Consider the following 6,593-nt stretch of genomic DNA (forward strand, 5'->3'; position numbering starts at 1 on the left):
GACTGGACACAAGTACTGTATTGTTGGTTTAGTGTAATGAGCAGCGTCACCGATCCTTATTGTGGTTGTATGTTAGGGCGGTGGTTCGCATCTCTAAAATTTTTTCCTAAATTCCCTTTTTTATTATGTTCTGATACTTTGTTATTAGTTTAATATAAGTATTTACTATAATATTTGATGTTACGTAAATATAAGTTCACCTTTTTTTTATGGGTGACTTTGTTCGATTGGCTTAATCTACAGGAGAGCGTGCGCTACTACGATAAAGATATTTTGCCCCTTTTTCTTTTACGCTTCGTAATTCACGTTCTGCTACTGGGTAGGAACAGTGATCAAGTAAGGCTGATCCTGGCGTTTTACTAAAGTGTGGCAATGATGGAATAATGTTTATTTTATGCGGATAAGTATTCCAAATTTATACCGCACTGTTTGTAATAGAAATTCTATAATCCCGTGTCCTTATTGATTGAACATGGTACTTTCCTTTTCGTGGACGACGGAGAAAATATGCGTTTCAATGGAGCTAACGTGGGAATTTTACGCGCGCCCGTTTAGTAAACAGTGTGATTTACGAACAAGAAACATCCCGCAACAGCCGCTGGAGTGCGTCGTGATCGCGTATACCACGTTGGGGTCCACGTACCGTGTGCACAAGTCGCATCATTTCTGAGTGTTCAACAGCACGTTGAAACTGGAACGCTCAACTTTGACGTTCCACAGCACGGTCCGTGTGCCGACGGCTTTGCACGACAGGTCCAGTCGCCTTTGTGCAGGTCTTATTACATCCGGCGCCACATTGGGCGACCTGCGCGCCGGATGGGGATGAAATGTTGTTGAAGACAACACCCAGGCCAACAGCGGTGGCCGAGCGGTTCTAGGCGCTTCAGTCCGGAACCGCGCGACTGCTACAGTCGCAGGTTCGAATCCTGCCTTGGGCATGGATGTGTGTGATGTCCATAGGTTTAGGTACTTCAGTTCTAAGTTCTATCGAACTGATGACCTCAGATGTTAAGTCCCATAGTGCTCAGAGCCACAACATAGTCCTTGAGCGGAGAAAATCACCGACCGAGCCGGGAATCGAACCCGGGCCCCTTAGGACGGCAGTCCGTCACGCTGATCATTAAGCTACTGGGGCGAACTAATATGACAGTGCATCGGCGGAACTATCATTTGTTTGGTGTCTTGCCCTCTCGTCGCTAATAGGGTGCCTATGGGATGCAGCGTTCTCGGAATGCTGTACAATAATCTCAAACAACCAACATTACCAGTTTTATTCACATATAAGTATATAGTTCTGGCGATACCGGCCATGGCCTTATTCTTCTGTGCGGATGCACAGATACTCCCCGAACTCTTACGGGACTTGGACGAATGTCTTCCACCAGTAATGAGTATGTTGGGGTGGAGCCGGCCGGTGTGGCTGTGCGGTTCTAGGCGCTTCAGTCCGGAACCGCGTGACCGCTACGGTCGCAGGTTCGAATCCTGCCTCGGGCATGGATGTGTGTGATGTCCTTAGGTTAGTTAGGTTTAAGTAGTTCTAAGTTCTAGGGGACTGATGACCGCAGATGTTAAGTCCCATAGTGCTCAGAGCCATTTGAACCATTTTTTGTTGGGGTGGGATACTACGAATGTAGTGTGTGGACATACAAGGTGAGAATGTGAGTCTCTCGGGAGGCGTGCGCCAGATAGTCCCTGTAGTCACACTATCATTTGTGCCTTCGGTGGCTCAGATGGATAGAGCGTCTGCCATGTAAGCAGGAGAAACCGGGTTCGAGTCCCGGTCGGGGCACATACTTTCACCTGACGCCGTTGATCTATATCAACGCCCGTGCGCAGCTGACGGTACTAATATGACACTAATTTCGTTTTAACAGTTTTATTTCCAGAAAAGCAAATTGACAATACTTAACCTTTATTTCATAAAATGTCGCTAGCGCGAGGTGACATGGAAACAACAGAGTTGTTGCTTTACACCAAGTCCAAGGAACCACTTGATACGGATCTGTTCAGCGGAGCACTAATCACGTTGCAGACGGCCCGAAGCTAGCAGCACTCCGTCTTCAGGCTACAAGTGGCCCATCGGGACCATTCGACCGCCGTGTCATCCTCATTGAGGATGCGGATAGGAGGTGCGTGTGGTCAACACACCGTTGTCCCGGTCGTTATGATGGTTTTCTTTGACCGGAGCCGCTACTATTCAGTCGAGTACCTCCTCAATTGGCATGACGAGGCTGAGTGCACCCCGAAAAATGGCAACAGCGCATGGCGGCTGGATGGTCACCCACGCAAGTTCCGGCCACGCCCGACAGCGCTTAACTTCGGTGATCTCACGGGAACCGGTGTATCCACTGCGGCAAGGCCGTTTCCCCGAAGCTAGCAGGAGCACCGTTTATATACAGCTGTTGCAGGCGGCGCGCCTGGTCTTTCGTTTCGCATCTTTATTCCGAATTCTGTGGTTACGCCAGGACATTCCCTCCCTCCCTCCCTCCCCCCACCCAAACCGACGTACGTAGGTGTATGAAGTGCGACAACGGCGGGGGATGCAGGAAGGTGGACGCCAGCTTGCGGCCGTACCCCGCCATCCTGCCTGAGCTCTGGCGGAAATGTTCGCGGGAAAACGACCAGAAGGGTACGCGTCAACCTCCTGTTTCCGTGAACCAAATTTTGCGGCTGCGACTTTTGGGGTGCGGGCGGGCTCAGCTTCATAGGTAGGACGAGAGCCGAAGACTCTGTCTCCGTCGGGTCGTCCCGCGGTGTCGCGATGACATCCTGCCGCGGCTGCTGTGGCCGTGCTGTCCTCTGCACCCGTGAATCTGGGGGAAGAGGCACTGGAAGATCATCGTGTACGTGGCACAGACGGAGTTCATTTTGATGGCGGGACTGCAACCATCCGGATCTGAAACAAGATTCATGCAAGCTCCCAGTCGACGTACGATCTCGCCTCGCGCCCACCGTCTGCTGCCGCTAAAAACCGTATAAAAGACAATAGCATGCAGCGCGAGGCGATACTTGTGGCCTTACTGCGGACCCGGATACTAAGGAGGGTGGAGCAGTGTGCGATGGCTGAGGCCGTGAAGCGATGCGTGCGAACAATACGAGGCGAGAAACAGTTGCAAGGCTTGATACCTGGTGTGTGCGGGGCGACGTTTGGTCATTTGCTGCTTTAATGTTCTGACAAAATGTGCGCTAGTTAGATGCACTATGCCACTCCGATTACAGGATGTTTGAAATTCATGTGACGTGAACTGAGGTCCGTTGTCTGACACTGTTACTTCTGGTAAACCTTCTAGGCAAAAAAATAGAAGATAACACATGAATTGTGCTACGTGATGTTGTCTAGTTCATTGGCACAGCAGACGGAAACTTGCTATATGAGTCAACCACAATCAACCAGTGAGTGTTCTATAAAAGTACCGCAAATTCTATGTACACACGCTGCCATGGCGATTGCGGCTTAGACCGAGCAGAGAACATTGTGGTGGAGCGGACTGAGCTTCCACACATTTGACACCGTGACGTCATCTGTTCTATTTGGCAGTCCATGCCCTGCCAAGTACAGTGTAGTGGCACCACCGTTTAGGATAGGGAAAGTTAGTTTTGTGCGATGTTCTGAGCACAAGCTACAGCCAGGTGCAGGCCGGATTGCAGTAAGTTACACTGACCAGCAGTTGCGAAGTGAATGCAGGCCACAGGGGCCATCGAACCACTGAAAACCGTAAACGCAGTGGTTTGTATGTCGCAAGTTACAGGAAGAAGGGGCCTACTGGCACAACTGGGGTGTGGGGCGTACGTGACTCGGAGCGATACGTTAGTGAAACTGAAGTGCACAGCAGAGCATAAGTCGTTGCTGTTTTCTAACGAGATTCATTCGAGTGTGGCAACTCTCCTGGATGGCGGGGCATGTCACACTACCAGCGACACACGACAGCAGAGAGGGCGACAGCGTCCCAGTTCACGGAGGGTCACTGGTTCGACCCTCTGAGGCCAACACCGGGGATGCAATTGTGGTAGCTCACCTGGACGACGGCCCGTGTCACACTGCCGCGCTACACGCAGCAACAGATGGGGCGACAGCGTCCCAGTCCACGGCGGGTCGTCGGTTCGACTCTCTGAGGCCGACGTGGGGTCCACAGTCAGCCAGGGTGGACCACTCTTCGGGTCGCTACCGCGGTCAGTCATCTCGGCTCCCCGTACACGCTGGATACTCCTGAGATGAGGGCCGCAAGTTCGAACTCCGGATCGCGGGTGGTCGTTGCCGCCGAAGAAGAAGCGGTAGCGGGGGCGGCCTATGGCTCCCGACAGAGCAGCGCAGAGTCAACGGGGACGGTGGCCGCTGAACCGGCTGCTGGCGCAGCCATCCTGACGTAATCGGAACTCTACAGCTGGTGAACGAGGCCGCCACGATGCAGCGTTGCGTTGCACAGGGCGCTGGGGCAGTGGGCTCAGCAATACGGGGCCTGTGACGCAGACCGAGGTGAACGGAGCTCTGTAAAGGAAACGAATAAATCATCTGGAAAGTTCTCGCCGAGTTTTAATATGTCACATTCTGGCACCCATCCACTACAACAGTGTCGGCGCCCTAACTGCTTCGTACGAACAGCACCCCAGTGTCCTTGCTGAAGTAACTGCAACACTTCCTTTTGCAATACTTTATCGATCAACACGCGCGACTGACCGTTGTCATTTTGAACGAGAGTCGCACCTTTCTGTACAGCGAGGCTATGTCGACGTGCAAAGTATCTCAGTACTACAGAGTTCTTTACGCCACTCAAGGAGTGAGGCCAAGGTGTGTGAATATAATCGAGCAAATTGTTCAAATCAGGATCAGCTTCCGTGGCCTGTGCAATTTTCCTGTAGTTCAGCTGGAAACAGTGAAGCAACTCAGAATCCTGAGCTTTGATATTACAATAAGATGCAGCAGAAGTGTCAAAATCTGTATCACTGCCAATCGGAAGTGTAAAAGTGTGTCCGCGTTACCACGTTGAGCTGTCGGACGATACACAATCTCGTACTGGTATTGCGAGAATAACAAATCCAATCTTTGCAAATCTTGGGCAGTTCCTATAGGAACCGGTTTTGTCAGATGAAACAGACTGCAAAGGCTTTTGATCCATAACCGAGCAGAATTTTCTGCCATACATATAGCTGCGAAATTTGGTGACACCATATACTATAGCTAATGCCTCTTTTTCAGTTCTTGAATTGTTGCACTGATATTTGGAAAACACTTTTGAAGCAACAGGTCTGTCTTTCTCACCAATTCTGTGCGAAAGCACTGCACCGATATCGTAAGAGGAAGCGACAACTTGCAAGACAACTGTTTTTTCAGGATCAAAGTGGACTAAGCATCGATCACTGAGCAATGCATCTTGAAGTTTTTGAAAAGCTACTTGGCACTCATCTGTCCAAACAAAGAGGACATTCTTGCGACGCAACCGATGCAATAGAGCAGCGATTTGTGCAGCATTCGATATGAATCGAATATAAGAGTTCATTTTTCCTAAAAATGACTGCAATTCTGTGATATTACGAGGAACTGGCAAGTCTCGTGTGGCTAACACGTGCGACTGCAGAGAATGTACACCTTGACTGTTTATGACATGACCAGGATACTGCAACTCTGGTTTAAAGAAATCACACTTGTTCAGTCTACAGTTTCGTCCTGCATCAGATAACACACAAAAGAAAGCAATCAAATTTGCAAATATGTGCTTCTTTTGCACGTCCTCCTGCTACAAAATCGTTCAAACAAAAACATGGCTCTGAGCACTATGGGACTTAACTTCTAGGCGCTACAGTCTGGAACCGAGTGACCGCTACGGTCGCAGGTTCGAATCCTGCCTCGGGCATGGATGTGTGCGATGTCCTTAGGTTAGTTAGGTTTAATTAGTTCTAAGTTCTAGGCGACTGATGACCTCAGACGTTACGTCGCATAGTGCTCAGAGCCATTTGAACTTAACTTCTAAGGTCATCAGTCCCCTAGAACTTAGGACTAATTAAACCTAACTAACCTAAGGACATCACACACATCCATACCCGAGGCAGGATTCGAACCTGCGACCGTAGTGGTAGTGCGGCTCCAGACTGTAGCGCCTAGAACCGCTCGGCCACACCGGCCGGCTTCGTTCAAACAGTTTGAACAGTTCGGCACTTGTGGAGCCAGCTGTTCCAAATACCGTTGGAAAATTGCGGGTGCCGAAGCAGTGCCAAAAGGCAAACGCAAATATTTAAACAGGTCCAAATGCGTATGTGCTACACACACTTTTTGAGATTCATCATCGAGCGGTATTTCAATGTATGCGTTGCGCAGTTCAATTTTAGAAAAGTAGCTTCCAGCGCCTAATTTGTAAATAAGATCTTCTGGGCGTGGCAACGGATAAGTATCAATGACTGTTTGTGGGTTGACTGTAGACTTGAAGTCAACACAGAGGCGAATGCAGCCTGAAGGTTTGGGTAGAAAAACCAGTGGACTTGCCCACTGACCTGCTGATAAGGGCGCAATAACTCCATTATCTTGCAATTCCTTAAGCTCAGCCGCGACTTTGTCCCGTAATACAATGGGAACAGGTCCGGCCCGGCAAAATTTCGGCTGA

At 49.9% G+C, this 6,593-nt stretch overlaps 1 non-coding gene across 1 annotated transcript; it reads left to right on the forward strand.

The window, feature by feature from the left end:
* Positions 1 to 1,714: 1,714 nt before the first annotated feature.
* Trnat-ugu (transfer RNA threonine (anticodon UGU)) lies at positions 1,715 to 1,789 on the forward strand. The gene has a single exon. It is a non-coding gene; the product is annotated as a tRNA-Thr (tRNA).
* Positions 1,790 to 6,593: the final 4,804 nt, after the last annotated feature.

The sequence above is a fragment of the Schistocerca cancellata genome, chromosome 10, assembly GCF_023864275.1.
Source record: "Schistocerca cancellata isolate TAMUIC-IGC-003103 chromosome 10, iqSchCanc2.1, whole genome shotgun sequence".
Taxonomy (NCBI): Eukaryota; Metazoa; Arthropoda; class Insecta; order Orthoptera; family Acrididae; genus Schistocerca; species Schistocerca cancellata.